This window comes from Brienomyrus brachyistius, chromosome 4 (assembly GCF_023856365.1).
Source record: "Brienomyrus brachyistius isolate T26 chromosome 4, BBRACH_0.4, whole genome shotgun sequence".
In the NCBI taxonomy this organism is placed as follows: domain Eukaryota; kingdom Metazoa; phylum Chordata; class Actinopteri; order Osteoglossiformes; family Mormyridae; genus Brienomyrus; species Brienomyrus brachyistius.
In genome coordinates this window covers 10,162,165-10,182,774 of record NC_064536.1, presented here as the reverse complement: position 1 = coordinate 10,182,774, position 20,610 = coordinate 10,162,165, and the positions used below count along the sequence as shown (strand labels likewise).

Here is a 20,610-nt window from a genome sequence, read left to right as displayed (position 1 = left end):
GCTCCATTGTCCTCCTGCTTTTGTTGTGCAAACGCACTAACTACCTGTGAACCCTGGCACATCTGCATTTATTTATTCAGACTCCTGACTCAAATCCATGGCAGCCCAGACCTATGTGTGTGACATGGTACCTTCACAAAAGCCTGCCATATCTATACAAAATATTCCACACACTGACAAATAGGTAAGACACACATTCACAAAATATATGGAAACACAAGTGTTTTATTTATAAAAAATAGAGTGAAAACAGAATGAAAAGTTGCTAATAGAATGAAATGAATAGAATGAAAATATACTAACACATCAGTCTCCAATGTATGTTTGTACACAAATGTCATAAGCTGAGTGTAGTCATGGTCCATGGTTGATAACATGCTCGTACACGTACAGAATGAAATAATGACGTTTCCTTTTGATTGGCCATCACTGAATTATAAAACCAAAAGTGAATTTTGTTTTTCTGTGATCTCTCATGCTTTGCATATTCTCTCCTCTGGCTGTTCATGTAAAAATAGCAAAAATTTAAAAAACAAAAAATGTATCAGTCCCTCAGTTCCAGGTTCATCTCTTCATCATCTTTATGTCTTTTGTCTCAGTGGTTACTCTCCCACACAGTCTGTCTGTCTGTCTGTCTGTTTCAAAGTCTGTGTTTGCAGCGTTTGCAGACCCAGTGACCAGCATCCCTACATTTGGAGCAGGTGATTTTGTGACACTTTACGCAGGCAAACCTGCTGCGGTTTCTGTTGCAGCTCTCTTGTACCTGGCACTGAGTTGTCTGTACAGGTCCTGTCACAGCAGCAGCAAACGCTGCAGCAGCCTTCCTCTCTGTCTCCATTGCCTTTTGCTGCATGAATCAGCAACGGAGTTCCTCGGCTAGAAGCGCAATCAGAGAGCAATTGGCACTTCTGGCAGCGTTCCATTGACATGGCAAGTGATGACAGACTGATACTGTAATCAAGGGGCTTTTGTTGGCGTTTCAATGGTATGGACAGCTCAAAGGTCAGCCAGTTAGCACATCAATTTCAATGTGAGGGCAATTGGCACTTTGGCAGCATTCCATTGACATGGCAGTATGGCAGACTGTATGCAATTAGGCCGGCTTTTCACAACATATAAATGCTGTAGGAGTGGCCAAAAGGTGTGACGCTGTCCACTATGACTGTATGTAAGGGAGTGGCATTGTTGTTTGCATAACTACAGCACAGTGCTGTGCATAAAAGCAGACCGACCGAGGCGGGAGAATCATTTCTTCTTTGCATCTCTGCAAACGCACATCAGGATGGCCTCCGCATCACTGCCATGCAGGAAGAGCCTCTCCACGCCACAGGCTTTGGCCCTGCTTCAGGAAATGGACGCAGCAGACTCTGACGGAGGCGAGCATTCGTTTGCCCGGCAGCTTGCTGATGCCTCATCGGAAGAGTCTGAAATGGAGATGGAAGAAGAACCCGACATGCCTCCACGGAAGATGCGCCGTGGTACCAGGAAGCCCTGTCCGAGTCAGACGGCAAAAGACGGCACTGTGTGGGTAGAGGAGGACATTGGAAGTGGAACGCCCAGTGCATCAACACATCGCTCGCGCTTCACTATGTGTGCTGGACCCACAGAGTTTGCTAAGGTTTGTCATTCCCATATTACATATGATACTTATATAAACCCATGTATTATTTATATAAACCCATTTAGAGTGAGGTTCATGTAAATTTACCATTCCCTATTTGTTTATCTTCCAACAGCGTAAAATTACAAGCGTGCTCCAAAGCTTCCTCTGCCTGCTAGACGTGGGAATGCTGCAGACCATCACAGAGTGTACAGTCCATCAAGCCCGCAGAACAGAGCCGGACTGGAAGCTGGCAATTAATGAACTGATGGCATTCACTTCTATTCTGTTTGTGAGAGCGATCATGTGTCCCGTTGGTGCCATTACAGATTGCTGGTCGGAAAACTTTCTGGTGCCAGTAATCAAAGAGACAATGTCGCGAGATAGATTCATTTCAATTATGCAACACCTTCGATTTGATGACAAGGACACACGAGTAGAACGGTTGAAAACAGACAGATTTGCTGTGATCTCTGACATCTGGACACGCTTCACTAAGAACTGTGCGGAGAGTTTCACTCCAGGAGAACACATGACCATAGATGAGCAGCTGTTCCCGACAAAGGTTCGTTGTCCATTCACGCAGCATATCGCATCCAACCCGGACATATTTGGGATCAAGTTCTGGATGGCGACGGATTTGGAGACCAAATACGTCTGCAACGTGTCCCCTTACTTGGGAAAGGACCCCAGTCGTCAGAAGGGGGAGAGGCTGGCAGAGAACGTGGTCATGAGCCTGTTGGAGCCATTTCTGGATGATGGGAGAAATGTCACAATGGACAATTTCGTCACCTCACTGTCACTGTCACACAGACTGCTTCAGCGCAACACGACTCTACTGGGCACAGTGAATAAAGTTCGCCATGAACTTCCTCTATTGCCGCGCATGTATTCAGTAAGAGCAGCAACACACAGGTGGCCAATAGCTGTATTTTACCACATGCTTGACCTGGCGTCGGTAAATGCCTACGTTCTGTACAAGGCGTGTACAGGGTGGAAAGGCAAAAGAAGATTGTTCCTGAGTCTTCTAGCCAAGGAACTCCGTTGCCGATTCATGCAGCAAAAGGCAATGGAGACAGAGAGGAAGGCTGCTGCAGCGTTTGCTGCTGCTGTGACAGGACCTGTACAGACAACTCAGTGCCAGGTACAAGAGAGCTGCAACAGAAACCGCAGCTGGTTTGCCTGCGTAAAGTGTCACAAGTTCACCTGCGCCAAATGCAGGGACGATAGTCACTGGGTCTGCAAACGGTGCAAACACAGACTTTGAAACAGATGGACAGACAGACTGTGTGGGAGAGTAACCACTGAGACAAAAGGCAGAAAGATGATGAAGAGATGAACCTGGAACTGAGGGACTGATAATATTTTTTTTTTTACAATTTTTGCTATTTTTACATGAACAACCAGAGCAGAGAACATGCAAAGCTGGAGAGATCACAAAATTCAACAAAATTCACTTTTGGTTTTATAATTGAGTGATGGCCAATGAAAATGAAATGTCATTATTTCATTCTGTACGTGTTATCAACCATGGACCATGACTACACTCAGCTTATGACATTTGTGTACAAACATACATTGGAAACTGATGTGTTGGCATTTCATTCTATTCATTTCATTCTATTAGCAACTTTTCATTCTATTTTCACTCTTTTCTTATAAATAAAACACTTGTGTTTCCATATATTTTGTGAATGTGTGTCTTACATATTTGCAGGTAAGTCAGTTTGTGGAATATTTTGTATAGATATGGCAGGCTTTTGTGAAGGTTTCCATGTCACACACATAGGTCTGGGCTGCCATGGATTTGAGTTAGGAGTCTGAATAAATAAATGTGCCAGGGTTCACAGGTAGGAGCAGGAGGACAATGGAGCTGAAGGTCTGTGCAAATATACGCAGGCTAAGTAGTTCTAGGGAATTTACGCAGATTTGCGCAGGCTTACTAGTTCTAGCATCAGAGATCGAAACTGCTTTTGTAAAGAGATGGACAGTATTTCAATTCCATATATTTCAGCACCTGGACAACAGCCCCCCCCACATGAGGGGCCCCACCAGGGGACACCGGACAGGGAGCCACCAGCCCAGTCCACCAGAACATACAAAGCTCAGTAGTTCTAGTATTATTTGCAGCGTGTTTGCGTGCAAATAAATGCAAATGTGCCGGGGTTCACAGGTAATTAGTGTGTTTGCACAACGAAAGCATGAGGACAACGGAGCTGAAGGTCTGAAAAAATATGCGCAGGCTAAGTAGTTCTAGGGAATTTACTCAGATTTGCGCAGGCTTAGCATCGAAAACTGCTTTTGTAAAGAGATGGACAGTATTTCAGTTCCATATATTTGTGCATCCGGACAACAGCCCCTGTTGGGTATTTTTCCCCTTAATATATGCTGAAAACCAACCAGTCTCTGAACACAGAACAACATGGACAGCTGTGATGACTTTTTACTTGCTGCAAGGGAAGTCCGGTCCTGACTTCGAGGTGTCAGCCTCTCAGTCAAACTCAGCCAACTTCGAAAGAGGAACTCCCCTCGCAGTATCTTTTATTGAGGTACACAAACAGGATATGCAAATAACATTCAACATTGTTTATCACCATGTATGGGGTGGAAATATTCAAGCAACAGTTCTTAAGAAGTGTTATGGCTAAATTAAGATCAAGCTGCTGCAGGGTGTTGTTTCCAAGAATGGCATCTAGCAAAATGACAATAATAAAAGTACATATTTCTCTAACAGCCCCCCCCCCCCCCCCCCCGGCTCAGTGTGTGTAAAAGGTGGCCGAATCCCATGCGCCCCATCCCAGGTGTATCACGGCTAGATGGGCTGTATGGATAACTGAGGTGCATTAAAATTGGGTGAGCAGGCAGGGAATGAGCACCCCTCCCCACTGGCAGACGATAGATCCCTACATGCCCCACCCGCCCCAAGGCCCTAATGTTGTATGATGACTATTCTGCAATTAAGACTGAGGGGCAGCACATTGGCCAATGGTAGGGCCTGTGGGCCAGGCCATGTGGCGTAACCCAGCCCCCTGGACATTCCCATCTCTGGACCACTCTGGCAGCCCTCAGCCCCCCCTCCTCCTGGTGACCAGGACCAGGGAAGCATGGCCCCACTGCATGCGGCAGGCACCCCCCCGGCAGCCAGCTCGGCACCCCATCCACGGAGCCTCGGCCCCAGACCCGCCCACACCGGCATGGCGGTGCAGACGAGCCCGACGGCCTCCCCATCCCACATCCACCCGAGTGCATCCCTACCCAGCAAGATGAGGCCCCCGAACCTCCTATGCCACCCCCCAGGTCAGACCTGTAACCATTCAGGGACAGTGACCCCCGCCGGTGGGGCACCAGAGACCTGCAATAGCCAGGACGCCCGGCCCCAGCCCCAAGGCTGGAGTGGCGAAGCCCCATTACAGTATTAGTGTATGTTATATATTAACCATTTCAGCTCTGTCCATTTTTGACCCGCTTGTGCTCGGGGAGTTACCTGCCCCGCCTGTGCTTGGGGAGTGTTTTAGTATCCCTTGGGATTCAGGCTTATTGCATGATATGTACATGAGTCAGCAACAAGAGTCAGCTGTATATCTTTCCTTTCAGCACATTCTGGGCTATTCATACAGCGGGAAAATGAGTATTGAACACGTCACCATTTTTCTAAAGGTGCTACTGACATTTAATTTTCACCAGATGTCAATAACAACCCATGCAGCCCACACATGCAAAGAAATCAAACCTTAGATGTCCATCTGCAAAAGGTTCCATCTCCATCCATCCACTGCAAGACAAACCATTTACAAATGGAGGGCACTCAGCGTCACACTCAACTTATATTGTTTTTTGTTGTACATCCAAGAATGTAGTACTTAGAGTATTTCCTGGGAATGTATCACCGAGCTTAAACCTGGCTCAACTCAATGGGGGACAAGAATGTTATTGCTGTAGTGCTGATGCAGCCCCTGAACACACAGGCATCACTATTGTAAAATGATCTTGTACGGCACCCGAAGACAAGGATGTGATCTTTGTACCAGTTATATGCTCTGTCAGGACTCCCGGGGAGTCAATAAGAAGTTGAGTGGAGAACGAGTCTAACAGACATGTGATTTTGTTTTGTTTTGATTATTATTTTTATTTAATTGTTTACTAATTATGTGAGAAACAGAGAATAGAAGTGCAGAGACAGAACAGATCATATATGTTAACGTTTTACAGTATCTTCGCTAAAATGTTTTGCATGTATGCATATAATCACTCTCAGGAATTCATAGTTTGAAATTAATGCATAACAGCATCCACTGTCATTCTTAAGACGGTAAAAACTGTCTGTATGAGTATGTAGGGTCCGTGTGAGATGTGGTCGTGCAACAGGAAGTCAGAGTTATTCACCAGAAAGCACATGTTACTGAGCTATCAGGTCACAAGCTATGAACTGTTTCAGATGAGAAACACTGTGTGGTGCAAAGATGATTGTAGGATTCTTCTACATTTCTGTCATTGCTGTTTTATCAGGTAAGATTCTGCCTTAATACCAGAATAACTTTTTTCCTTCAGTAACAATAATATGTAATACAGACAAATCTAATAACAACTAAAATGTTTAAATAAAATCAATTTAAATGATTTATCTTGCTGTCAATTTCATGGATAAAACAATGCCGAGAGACAGCCCAAGCAGGGGGGCGACACCCCCCCCCCCCCCCCCCCCCCAATAGCCAATTGCTATCTGCTACAGAGTCAAGTGGATAATTTTGTGATTTCCATTATTTTCATCAAGAAAGGTATTAATGTAGGGATTTATTAATTTTTGCATAGTTAGTATTTTGTAGTAGAGTGTAAAGCTATATAATACAATGGAATACAGGCAAAAATATACATTGTAATTTGTACAATTTGAATTTTTGCATTTCAATAATTTTCCAGTTTTTCAGTTATAATTTTCCATAAATGTCATAGTGGTGTTTAAAAATAACAGTGTAAATCTTTTCTATAGTATTTTCATTCTATATATTATGTGTCAATGTATCTCTAACCGCTAGTCCTACTGGGTCGTGGGGCGTCCAGAGAGTATTCCGGAAGCAATGGGCACGAGGCAGGGAACAACCCAGGACAGGGGGGCAGCACATCGCAGGGCACACTCACACACCAGTCACTCACACATGCACACCTACAGGCAATTTAGCAACTCCAATTAGACTCAGCATGTCTTTCGACTGTGGGGGGAAACCGGAGTACCTGGAGGACACGACAGAGGTAGAACATACAAACTCTGCACACATGCGACCCTGGCAGAGACTCAAAACCGGGTCCCAGAGGTGTGAGGCAACAGTGGTAACCACTGCACCACCATGCCGCCCCTGGGTTATCAACCCAACTATTAGAAAACTTACATTTCCCCATTTCACCGCCAAGTGGCTACTAGCTAATTTCAGAGGCTCTGCTAATATCAACACGTTAGATCACCCTGACTCAACTGATTTAAAAGGCAGAGGAATGGCATCAGCGTCACGCTGATAGGCTATTAATTCTGACTCAGGTCCTACTAGCGAGTATATTAAATACTTTTTATCTAGATGAAGTTAAAACACGTAGATAAATGGGAAACTCATAATATATTGAGGTGGACGATGAAAAATTTACTACCAAGTCAAATTCCATTTACTACCTTTTAATGCCTTTCAAGGGCCTTAATTTTGTCTGATTCCATTTACTACGTTTTACTACCTTTTACTACAGTGCAGACACCCTGTATTATATCCCTCGTTTCTTCAAGTTCAGGATGCAGATTTCTGGATGCGCCGTCTCTCTGCACTTCTCCCTCAGCTGACGTGACACTCGGGACCGTGTACTAGTCACGCTCACCCACAAGTAGCTAGCACGCAGTGGTCATTTATTTATTTATTTATTTATTTACTGCGATGGGCTGGCCCCCCATCCTGGGTTATTCCCTGCCTCATGCCCATTGCTTCCGGGATAGGCTCCGGACCCCCCGCGAACCAGTAGAATAAGCGGTTTGGAAAATGGATGGATGGATTTATTTATTTATACCGATCCATCCTGGTTGTCCGTGCCGATATTCCCAGCTGATCTCCCCCGCAGCTCCACATATCGCCGCTCTTCCGCAGCCAGGTGAAACGTGCAGCTGATCCTAAAAATCCTGATCCTGACTTGCCCTTCATTACTTTTGACACAATGTATAATGAACACAAGGGACTCCGTCTGTACGTAGTTAGATCGTGTTTAGTACAACAAGCAAGATACTGCATACAAGACACAAAAGCACTGTGGGGAACAGAGCATCATGGGAACTGTAGTCCTACTACTATATAAACTAGTACACCTCTATACGGAGGCGGCATTACGGGGCTGCGAGACGGCGCTGCTCAGCCGAGAGGAGGCATGTCGCAGTTTGTAAAGCCAGCTGGCCTAGAAGCACCTAGAGGTGGAGGCCCAGAACATGCAGGAGATCCGCGAGCGGTTAGAGAAGGAGGCCCATTCGGCACCACTGGGAGAGGCCATTCACCTGGAGCAGGAGCAGGAGCAGCTATGCAGGGCCGTCTGACCCTGCATGCAGGAGGCCCCATGGCAGGACCTGTCTGTCGCACAACATCAGGGCCCCTCTAAGTGGGGTAGAGAGAAGGGTCAGTGCCAGGAAGAGGCTGCACTGCCAGCAGTGTGCTGGCTGTCCCCAGAGAAGGGAGCCTGGCTGTGGGTGTCATTGGGTGTAGGGTACCCCAGCCAGGTGAACCCCCTGGAAGCAGTGTTAGGTCCCCTTAAGGCACGGAAGAGGAAAGGTCGGCGCTGGGGAGGATCTGATACACCAGCAACGCCCAGCAGCTAACCCCACCTGTGCTCGGGGAGTTACCTGCCCCGCCTGTGCTCGGGGAGTTACCTGCCCCACCTGTGCTCGGGGAGTTACCTGCCCCGCTTGAGCTCGGAGAGTTACCTGCCCCGCCTGTGCTCGAGGAGTTACCTGCCCCGCTTGAGCTTGGGGAGTTACCTGCCCCTCCTGTGCTCGAGGAGTTACCTGCTCTGCCTGCGCTTGGGGAGTTACCTGCCCCGCTTGTGCTCAGGGAGTTACCTCTCCCGCCTGTGCTCAGGGAGTTACCTGCCCCGCCTGTGCTCGGGGAGTTACCTGCTCCGCCTGTGCTCGGGGAGTTACCAGCCCCGCCTGCGCTCGGGGAGTTACCTGCCCCGCCTGCGCTCGGGGAGTTACCTGCCCCGCCTGCGCTCGGGGAGTTACCTGCCCTGCCTGTGCTCGGGGAGTTACCTGCCCCGCCTGCGCTCGGGGAGTTACCTGCCCCGCTTGTGCTCGGGGAGTTACCTGCCCCGCCTGCGCTCGGGGAGTTACCTGCCCCGCCTGCGCTCGGGGAGTTACCTGCCCCGCCTGCGCTCGGGGAGTTACCTGCCCCGCTTGTGCTCGGGGAGTTACCTGCCCCGCCTGAGCTCGGGGAGTTACCTGCCCCGTCATTGGAGGCGACGCACTGTCAGCTGCCAGCGGACTCCTGGGACTCGCTTGGGAACTGAGGTGGGGACTGGGGGAGGTGGTCGCCGGGACGGTCGACCTCTGAGGAGGGGGCAGTGTAGCACCGGCAGGGTGCATGGCCCAGCATGCCCCACATGGACTTGTAAATAGCCGTTGTTGTACTGTGGTTGTTGTTAATGGTTGCATTTCCCTACTGTCGCGCTTGTGTTTGCCCGTATCTTGTGTGTACCCTGTACGATCCTCGCGTGTCCTTAGCCTGTATAATTCTCCCACTGTGTGTGCAGCTTACAGTTCGGTGTCTGACACCTTTGCGTTTCGGCTGTGTATATTTGGTTTAGTGTTCGTTTGATGCCTGTTATAGTCCAGCTAAGGACTGCTATTAAAGGGCGTGTTTTCCCCGGCAAATAAGTCTCCTTGTCCTTCTCTGCTCCCGCGATGCCTCGGTCCGCCTGGCATCACACTACACAATAAATAGTCCCCTAAATAATAAATACTTTAATACAAATTCAAAACTCCCCTGTCAGCGTTTCCTTAGGAAATTTCCTTTACCAGGGAGAAGGCTCCCAAAACTACATTACCCAGTATCCACCTGGGCTCAGGTCCTTCGACAAGTGACTTTACCCTCCCATACTCACCAGAGTAATAAACAAAACTTCATCAATCACCAATAACCATATTCCACTTGGCAACCTGAAATATGACACCAATACTGGCCATTTTTCTGTTTAACCACATACAGAGATTTCAAGCGCAAAACAAGTAAACAATAAACCTATCAACCCAGGTCTGTGTTCTACTTCATTGCATAAAACAGGCAGGTCCAGGTACACCTGCTCACGTGTGTATTGCGGTGTGGTGTTAACTAGATAGTTGCAACATAGCAGAGGTACAAAAAGATTTGGTAACTTGGTAACGAGTACGGATCACGTACAGCAGCCTTGTGGAGTTTCTGTTGGTATCTGTTATCCTCCCACAGTCCAAAACATGGAGCTAAGGAAAGCGGCTAATCGTCACTCTTGCTCAGTGTTACATCTCTTTGGATCTGGTCATTGTGCACTTGAACATTTGATGAACGGTGTGTAACCACCACACTGTGGTTCTTTCAGGTCAAATCTATACCTGACTCAATTATCTTATTTCCAAGAGGTCCTTATCCTAGGGGTTTATATAGTTTTTCCCACCATGACCTTAATTCTTTAACCCCATGTTGGATAAACAGTATATCAATGTGGAATAAGTGTGTCATCTGTTAATTAACACTGTATTTATTGTATTACTGTATTCACAATGAAGATCACTAGAGTATTGGGATAGCAAGATGCAGTGCAATATTTGGATTAGCAAGGCTCCCCACCCCCCTGTACAGGATAAGCAGTAATGCAGGACGGCTCCACACTGTCCCAAAGAAATGGCGCTCCAGCTCCCTGCAGGACTGCAGACCAGCTGCTCTCACTTCACGCCTCCAGGCTTGTGGGTGTGGTTCCCACTCCTGGTTCTGCATGTACAGCTTGCATGTTCTCCCTGTGTCCCCGTAACAGTCTTAGACTAATAAAAGTCTAAAAGGACACAGAGATTCATTCTCAGTATAACTTCTCTCTCCTACCAGTTTGTCTTCTACATCATTTCTCTTTCCATGCATTTTCATATACTGTGTCCTATTCAGGGTTGTGGGAGACTGGAGCCTGTAAGATGCCCAGCATGGGGTGCCAACCCATTCCGGGGCACGCTCATAGTGACAGTCACGCTCATAGTGACAGTCACACTCATAGTCACACTCATAGTAACAGTCACACTAATAGTGACTGTCACACTCATAGTGACAGTCACACTCATAGTGACAGTCACACTCATAGTCACACTCATAGTGACAGTCACACTAATAGTGACAGTTCCACTCATAGTGACAGTCACGCTCATAGTGACAGTCACACTCATAGTCACACTCATAGTGACAGTCACACTTATAGTGACAGTCACGCTCATAGTGACAGTCACACTCATAGTCACACTCATAGTGACAGTCACACTAATAGTGACTGTCACACTCATAGTGACAGTCACGCTCATAGTGACAGTCACACTCATAGTCACACTCATAGTGACAGTCACACTTATAGTGACAGTCACGCTCATAGTGACAGTCACACTCATAGTCACACTCATAGTGACAGTCACACTAATAGTGACTGTCACACTCATAGTGACAGTCACGCTCATAGTGACAGTCACACTCATAGTCACACTCATAGTGACAGTCACACTAATAGTGACAGTTCCACTCATAGTGACAGTCACACTCATAGTGACAGTCACACTCATAGTCACACTCATAGTGACAGTCACACTAATAGTGACTGTCACACTCATAGTGACAGTCACGCTCATAGTGACAGTCACACTCATAGTCACACTCATAGTGACAGTCACACTAATAGTGACAGTTCCACTCATAGTGACAGTCATACTCATAGTGACAGTTCCACTCATAGTGACAGTCACCCTCACAGTCACAGTCATAGTGACAGTTCCACTCATAATGACAGTCACCCTCACAGTCATACTTTTGAACGAGCTGGTAACTTCAATTCACCTTTTTTGGGCCGTGGAAGGAAACCGGAGTATCTGAAGGGCCAGTAGGCAGAGCAGGCGAAGGCATTTAAATACCTGGGCACAGTTATGGACGCCTGCATGTCATTCCCCCAACATGCTGACCTTGTGTTTAAAATGGCCCAACAGCTCCTGCACCTTCCACACAGGCTTATGAGTTTTAATTTTGGTCATTTATTGGTTCTGTTCTCACCATTAATCTGACATGCTGGTAAATCTCTCTTAGAGTTAAACTCAAATCAAACGTTTCTCAGGTTGTTAATCAGGCCAGATAACAGGGGCAGCTCAGCTTTCCCTGCCTGAGTTGATCTCTTTTGATCAGTCTCTAGGAAAGACACCCTTATGATATAGGACTCACCGCAGGACCCAGTTTTATGTGTGAAAAACGGCAACAAAACCATGTGCAGGTTTGGCAGGAAATATCAGGCGAAACATCAACACAAGCAGATGGCTTCCATGTTAAATGGATGTGAGCAGAAACAGCTGTGGGCAGCAGAGGGCGCTCCACTCAGAGCACCGAGCTTCATGGGAGGAGAGCAGGGTGTGTGTGCGTGTGTGTGTCTGTGTGCATGGGAGTGTGTATGTAAATGTGTGTGTGTGTACGGGTTTGTATTTACCGCATTTGTGAAGAACAAATATATCAACAATGTCTCAAAACCTGGGAACCTGGGCTTATGGGAACATTTTTCAGCTCTCTACAATATAATCTTCAATTTTATAAAAATCTATGAATGCAATCAAACAACGAAATTAGCCAAATTAGTCTTATATTTTGTTTGGTTACTTATGGTTCATGTTAGAGCTGGATAAAAGATATAGTTACCTTAGTTAGGATTAGGGGTTTGCCCAGAGGAATGACAGTGATAGTCAGTCCTGTGACTGTGAAAGGACAGTTTACATGCGTGTCACACGTGTGTCACAGTAACTGGGCACAACTGTGATAATTTGTATGCTTTTGGAGACAAAAATGTCTGTGTTTGCGTCACCAGAGGGATAAATTTCCCTGTTTGCATGTGTGTCACCGTCTGTAAGTGTATCACAGATGTGAGAGAAATGCTTGTGCATATAGGCTGTAAACCCTCATGCATTTCAGTCTCTGTGTTTCGTTCCGGCTGCTGTCAGACGCAGCATAAACGGACTCAGACCCGAGATGGTTGGATTGTCAGGGGTGATTTATTAACAAAGAGCACAAACAGGAGAGAACAGAACAGAAAAGGAGAATGAAACACTGATGCAGAGCCGAAGCCGGCGTGGTGGCTGCCACAGGATCGATTCCCCCCCCCTTAGCCGGGGACCCACCTTATACACCCACCCCCAGAGGAACAAGTGCACCACGTCTAAATTAGACAGGGGGGAGAGAAACAAACACGCGGCCAGCAGAGGCAGCAGCACAGAATGTGGAGCTCGTCACTAGAGGGAGTAAGAATCCACCTTCCCATTGTGTTCAGGGGTATAGCTGCATTACTGCAGTGCCACTGTGAGTGTATTGTGGGTTATATTGTGGCTGAGAATCTTATTCCTAAACTGTGTGGAATAAAAAAAGGACTATATATATATATATATATATATATATATATATATATATATATATATATATATATATATATATATATATATATACAGTACTGTGCAAAAGTCTTAGGCAGTTACATAAACTTTAAATGATCTCCATGTTTATTTAAACGTATGTTATTATGTCTGTTATTATTTGCCCTTAACCATTTCAAAATCACTCCTAAAGTCATCCCAGTATTGGCAGTATTTTCAATATACTCATGTATTTTTTGACATGACCATTAGCACACCTCATATAGCTAATCAATACCTCAGTGACTTTTCAAAACTAGTTCCATTAATCAATTAAGTGAGCTGGTGGTGAAATTTAAAAAATACATGAAATGGCCGAGGTGAACCTGAGGAGGTTTAGGAACCATATTGGTGTTCATCTAGCCATCCAACAAGATATCAGTAACTTTTTTGAGAACATAAGAAATTAATTTTAGTTTTTTTTTGTTTTACTCATAATTTGCATATGTTCTAATATTAAATTTTGTTTTTCATACTGAGAAAATATACATTTACTACCCAGATAAATAGCTTTAAATATTTCCTATGACTCCCTAAGACTTTTGCACAGTACTGTATATATCTCAGGATTCCCAATGAAACAGGATTTATGTTTTTTTTTCAGATAATTGGTAATCACCTACACTACTTCATTGATGGTCAGGTGCTTTTCTGTTGTTGTTGTACTAACGTTATTTATTAAGCTTTTATGTTATGTTTACCGCGACCCAATAGGACAAGCAGTTTGGAAAATGGATGGATGGATAGTTAATATATGATCAATTTGATTATATTATTATCTTTACTAAGTTACCTCAGGGGCGGCATGGTGGTGCAGTGGTTAGCACTGTCGCCTCACACCTCTGGGACCCGGGTTCGAGTCTCCGCCTGGGTCACATGTGTGCGGAGTTTGCATGATCTCTCCGTGTCGTCGTGGGGTTTCCTCCGGGTACTCCGGTTTCCCCCCACAGTCCACAAACATGCTGAGGCTAATTGGAGTTGCTGAATTGCCCGTAGGTGTGCATGTGTGAGTGAATGGTGTGTGAGTGTGCCCTGCGATGGGCTGGCCCCCCATCCTGGGTTGTTCCCTGCCTCGTGCCCATTGATTCCGGGATAGGCTCCGGACCCCCCGCGACCCAATAGGATAAGCGGTTTGGAAAATGGATGGATGGATGGAAGTTACCTCAGGACCGCTGTACTGTAGGTTTTGTGTTAATAAACTGTCTCCCGTCTGCCGCCCCCTGCTGGCCAAAGCGTCGCCGCTGCGATATCAGGCTGCTGCGCTCAGTGAGCAGAGAGCGCGGATTAAGTCTGTTACTCAGTTACGTTCTGGGCAGCGCGGAACCGGGACATTAATGGGATAGAATAGGAAGCTTTTATTGTCAGTGTACAGGTAGCAAATACAATATATAGACAGAAATATAAAATATAAATATAGAGGGGAGGGGAAAAGCTCCCCCCACTCATCAGGCTTAGATTTCATTACATTTTATTTTATTCAGAATCAGAATTTACTATATTGGTACAACTGCATGTACTATGAATTTGTTGCGGCAGTTTTGGTGCATTTACAGACAACATAGACCATAACTCAGAGAAAAACAGTCATTTAGCATGTTTGTTCAGCTTACAGAACCCAATTACTTATTTTTTTAGCATACATCACACTTCAGACAGAGTAAAAAGGGTTATACTGGTTACAAAGACAGAGATTTTACCTTTTTTCCACGGAGAAGCAGCGACATGTAACACTCTGATAAGGTAAAAATGATTCCTCCAGCACACAGTGAGCTATCCCAGCATGCACATCCACAGGGAGGAGTTTGTATGAACATAAAACCCAGGATAGAGGGGTTCAGTGAATGAGGAGGTGAAGCTGTACAGGAGGGTCAGTCCATCAGAGGAGACTCTGTAGAAGGACAGAGTACCAGCCGCCCGGTCCAGATACACTCCTACTCTGCGGGAGCCTGAGGGCTTTATGGGCATGACAATCTCGTCATTATTGTGACAGACAGAGTATCTGTCAGGTGAGCAGAACAGCATCCATGACTTGTAATTGGCTCCAAGCAGACAGTCAGCCCTCCCTCCTTTCCTCCTGATTCCTTTATAAGTCACTCCTATCCGGGCTTCATCTCCACTCCACTTAGCCTCCCAGTAACAGCAACCAGTCAGACTCTCTCTGCACAGAACTTGGGGGTAGCAGTCAAATCTCTCTGGATGATCAGGATATGGCTGCTTTGCCCCTAATGTCACCTTCCTGTTCCCCTCTGACAGAGACAGTACTCTGTATGCTGTGTTGGGGTCCAGCGTCGGCTGGCAGGAGTCTGTAGGTAAGAGGAAGAGCGATTAATCGATTGATAGCGATTGATAAATGTCGTGTATAAGGTACAATGAAATTCTAACCTGAAATTCTTACTTGCCTACTTTCATAAGCAGCGTTATTTTTTAATACAGTTCCATTCATCCATCGATTTTCTGCCACTTATCTAATATATAACATATAATCTATATATAATGTAGTATATATTATATATAATCTCTCAGGGTATATATATATATAATAATATATAGAGATTATAATATTATATATAATCTCTGGGTCTGCCCCCAGGCCTCCTTCCGGTTGGACATGCCCTGAAACACCTCCCCAGGGAGCCGTCCAAGAGGTATCCTAGAACCATCAACTGACTCCTTTCAATGCGGAGAAGCAGAGGCTCTACTCTGAGCCCGGATGTCTGAGCTCCTCACCCTCTCTAAGGCTGAGCCCAGACACCCTGCTGAAGAAACTCATTTCTGCTGCTTGTATTCGCAATCTCATTTATTCGGTCATCACCCAGAGCTCATGACCGTAGGTGAGGGTAGGAACGTAGATCAACTGGTAAATTAAAAGCTTCACCTTCCAGCTCAGTTCCCTCTTTTTCCAAATTGCTGCACTGTGATCAAGACTCCGAGATCAAAGTTAAATTGAACTTTATTGTCATCTGCACCATATATAAGTATAGAGAGAGATGAAATGGCAAAGCTCAGGGCCCACAGTGTAAACATAAACTTAGTCCAATATAGAAAACAAGACAAGACAATGTACAAAGGACTTACAGGACAGTGCAACTGAGGAAGAGGAGTAGATGTGCAATATTGGGTAATGTGCACTATTGGGTAATGCGCAATATTGTTAGAACTATATTAAATATATGATGTTTTTTCTGTAGTCAGTTAGACCTGAATTCACCATCATGTACACTGTAACAGCCTGAGTTCACAGTGCAAAACAGTGTATGATAATAGTAGTAACAGCAGTAACACGTCTAATATTTCTAACTACCGAAAATAGGAATAGAAGCAGAATGATGGAGCAGACAGAGAATAATGGGGATTCTTATTATTGCCCCCATGTCAGAGTGACAAAGTGTTAAGTGCAGTGCAGCGCTTAAGGGTCGGTCTGTGGCCTTTAGTTGTGGGGTAAGGGGGGGTTGAGGCAGTGAGGAGACAGAGTGAGGGATCCTGGGGGGCAGCATGGTGTTGAGGAGCCTGACAGCCCGGGGGTAAAAACTGCCACGCAGCCTGGCAGACCCGGCTCTGATGCTGCAGTATCTTCCCTCAGGTGGCTGGAGTGTGGAATGACCATGTGAGGGATGTGATGGGTCCTGCACAATGCTGCAGGCCTTGCGGACACTGCGTTTGCAAAAAGCGGCTTGTAGGGAAGGGAGAGGCATCCCATAATGTTCTTTGCTGTCTTCACTACTCTCTGCAGGCACTTGTGGTCAGATTTGTTGCAGCTGCCATACCAGATGGTGATGCAGTTAGTCAGAACACTGCTGATGGTGCCTCTATAGAACATGGTGAGGATGGGAGAGGAAGGTTTGCTTATTTCAGCGCCTCAGGACGTTTAGTCTTTGCTGGGCTTTCTTGAATAAGGATGCAGTGTTTTTTTGTCCATGTAAGTTCCTAAGTTATGTCCACACCAAGGAACTTGGTTTTCCTTACAATCTCTACAGCAGTACCGTTGATGCTGAGTGGGGTGTGGGCAGGATGTGTCCTTCTGAAGTCCACAATCATCTCCTTTTCCTTGTCAACGTTGACAGATAGATTGTTGTCTCTGCACCTTGTGGACAGACTTTCCACCTCTTCTCTGTATGCTGATTCATCTTCTCTGTTTATCAGTCTCACCACAGTTGTATCATCCACAAACTTGATGATGATGGTGTTGGACGTGTTGCAGCCCATACATACTGACTGGGGCGTCTCTGTCAGGAAATCCAAGATCCAGCCGCAGAGAGTGGTGTTCAAGCTTAACCCCCTCAGTTTTTGAGGGACATATTGAAGGTAGAGCTGAAGTCTATGGATAACATCCTGACATCTGTGACTCTCTTACGCAGATATGTCAGGGAAAGGTGACGGGCAGAGGCTACAGTGTCCTCAGTAGACCTGTTGGACCAGTATGCAGATTGGAGAGGGTCTAGGGAGGTAGGAAGATTGGTCTTTATGTATTACTGCAATGACCAGCCTTTCCAAGCACTTCATGATGATTGACATGAGTCCTACTGGGCAGTAGTCATTCAGGCCTGTCACTGATGGCTTCTTCAGTACTGGGATGATGGTGGTTAATTTGAAGCATGCTGGGATAGACAACTGGCTTAAAGAGGTGCATTCTGTGAGGACACCAGCCAGGTGGTCAGTGCATTCTCTCAGCACTCAGCCAAGTATGTTGTCTGATCCTGCAGCCTTGCGTGGGTTCACTCTGGATACAGTACTTTACATCAGCTGTGGACAGACAGAGTACCTGGTCACCGAGGGAAGGGGGGGGGGGGTGTCGGCTCCTTATTCAGTCTTCAAAAAAGTTGTTTAGCTTTTCTGGAAGGGAGACATCACCGCCACTGATGTGTGGGTTGGGCCCGTAGATCGTGATTGGCTGAATGCCCTGCCATATGCGGTGTGTGTCTTTAGTGCATTTAAAGTGTTCACTGATCCTCTGTGCATGTGCCTGATTGGCTATCCTCATAGCTCGGGACAGGTTGTCTCTGGGCGTCCTGAGGGCAGCCTTGTCTTTAGATCTGAAAGCTGCATTTCTGATTCTTAGCTGTGTGAGCACTTCCCTCATCACCCAGGGCCTTTGGTGAGCTGTCGTGGTCATCGATCACAGAGTTTATATACTCCTCCAGGTTGATGGCGTCACCATTTATAGCAGCCTCCTTAAAAATGTCCCAGTCAGTAGATCCAAAGCAGCCTTGGAGAGCTGAGACGGCACCAGCTGGCCACACTCTTACTGACTGGTTTGTTGTGCTTCAGCAGGGATTTATACACAGGAACCATGAACACAGTGACAAGGTCTGAGTAGCCGAGGTGGGGGGGGAAGGGCCTTGTAGGCCTCACAAACGTTTGTGTAAACATTGTCCAGACAGATTCTCCCTTTAGCTGGGATGTTCATATATTGGAAGAATTTGGGGAAAACTGGCTTCATATTTGCCTGATTGAAATCTCCAGCAATGATGAAAAAAGACTCTGGATTAGACTATCTGTTCCCGGCGATTTATTATTTTTTAAGCAATTTATTGCAGCAGACATCTCAGTTAAACCAATTGGGACGTCACAAAGTTCACGATCCGCATCAGTTATTCCCGTGATGTTTGAGAAGAAAAAATCTTCGATCAAGAGTAATGACATACAAATTACTAAAGTACTCAGTGCAGAATTTGGCTATTTTCTTGATGTCATCTGCAATATTTCCATAAATCCTCGCCCGCATAATGCAGTTGTTCCTGACTTGCTGTCTTTCTAGCCTAAAGAAATAGGCTGTGTTCTGCTCACCTTGTTCAAGCCATTTTTGCCACAATCTAACAAAGGCTCCTTCTGCCTTATGTTTATATATAATCATCCAATTTATTCTGTAAGTCACCTCCTACATTATTTTCTGTATCAGTCAGACGACTGACTGGTTTGCAGGTTAAAGCAGTAAATCTCATTTATAATTTTGTTTTCTTCATCTCTTCCGATTCGAGCCAAGTCACTACTAAACCTTCTGACAAATTTTGTTACATCATGTTATTATTGCAATACTTTTTTCTGTATTGGGTCGGTTCCAGTGTAAGTCAGTTAATTATTATATATTTAAAATAGCTACTTTATTTCTCAAAATTGAACTGTTTAATTTCCAGTATGAAGATATGTTATATCCAGTAGACGATGACAAAGATTGCATGTTCTCCCCATGTCGTCGTGGGGTTTCCTCCGGGTACTCCGGTTTGCCCCCACAGTCCAAATGCATTATAATGGTCAGTATAAGCATTAAGGATGCTTTGTATTGCATTATGAAGGTATCTATAGTGCCTTATAGATGAGTGTGTCATAAAGCATTCATAAAGCGTTATAATCATGGCTATAATGTGCTATGCTTTTGTAGCCAAGTGGGGAAAATTGATCCCTTTGCCCTATTGGTTCCCCTGTGTTTTGGGTGGGGCTTAGCGCTATATAGAGGGTGGATTCGGTTAGGTATGGTGCTGACGCAGTTCCTGTTGCTGGCGGTGGAAGTAGCAGCTGTGCTGTGAGTGGGCAGGGGGTTAATTGGTTTCCGTAACCATCCCTTAGCCATTGGGTGCGGTATACTGATCGCATGGTTGGGGAAATGCATGCCGCTGGGGAGTTGCGTCCTGTTGCTGTTGGGGAGGTGGTGAAGGCAGCCCCAGCAGTGGTATAAGTCTTCCGGTTGGTGGTAGGTATATCGGGGAGATTAGCGGGGTATTTAGTTGTTAGCGTGGCCTGTAAGTATTTTAATATATTGCAGGTTTACTGGGGAACGTGGACCTCGCCGCTGTTTTGTCTGTCTGGTTACCAGTGATCGACATCTGTGCATCCTGTGGAGAACGTGGATTCGTGGGGGTGGCCAGAGTGGGACTGTGGTGCCAGGAGTTGCTCGGAGTGCTGCTATTCCGCTGCCGATTGCGGCATCTAGTCTATGCATATACTGCCTCAAGATTTTGTATTTTGGTTGTTTGGTATGCTTTATTTTATTGCATGTATTAATTATTTGTGTTTGGTTTGGTTTGTTAATTTATTTTGATTGTGATTTTGTATTTATCTTGGGGGCGGTTAAGCAGGCCTAGCGGGGTAATGGAAAGCGGCGGTACCCTAATAACCTGGTGTTTTGTTCCCTCATCTGTGTTCCATGGCTAGTAGCCTTGCGCAGCACCCGCCTGGTGTATGGTGGACGTCACCTGTGTGCGTGTGCTGTAAAGTCACCGGTCTTGGTGTATTACGCTGTGTGCGGGGTCGATGGCAGGGATTGGGTGCCTACGGGGTTTTAGATTTATGGTGTGGACTACTGAACCTTTGCATTGAATGTAATAAAACAAATAACTTTTAC

General features: G+C 45.8%; 2 protein-coding genes and 1 long non-coding RNA gene across 9 annotated transcripts in view; 1 reads left to right on the top strand and 2 right to left on the bottom strand.

Annotated features, from left to right (window-relative positions):
- Nucleotides 1-20,610, bottom strand: part of LOC125740250 (tripartite motif-containing protein 16-like) — a 91,007-nt gene that overhangs the window by 29,323 nt on the left and 41,074 nt on the right. The window lies entirely within an intron of this gene.
- Nucleotides 1-20,610, bottom strand: part of LOC125740248 (tripartite motif-containing protein 16-like) — a 65,347-nt gene that overhangs the window by 35,154 nt on the left and 9,583 nt on the right. The window contains exons 6-7 of one of the 7 annotated variants that reach the window (XR_007397480.1): nt 14,437-15,577; nt 13,894-14,067 (exon numbers count right to left, since the gene is read on the bottom strand). The exons of the other annotated variants lie outside the window; for them this stretch is intronic. The gene's annotated coding sequence lies outside the window, so the exon portion shown is untranslated. The remainder of the gene's footprint in view (nt 1-13,893; nt 14,068-14,436; nt 15,578-20,610) is intronic. 7 annotated transcript variants of the gene reach the window in all.
- LOC125740254 (uncharacterized) lies at nt 6,029-20,483 on the top strand. Its single transcript, XR_007397484.1, has 4 exons — nt 6,029-6,106; nt 15,528-15,583; nt 15,865-15,919; nt 20,032-20,483. It is a non-coding gene; the product is annotated as an uncharacterized LOC125740254 (long non-coding RNA).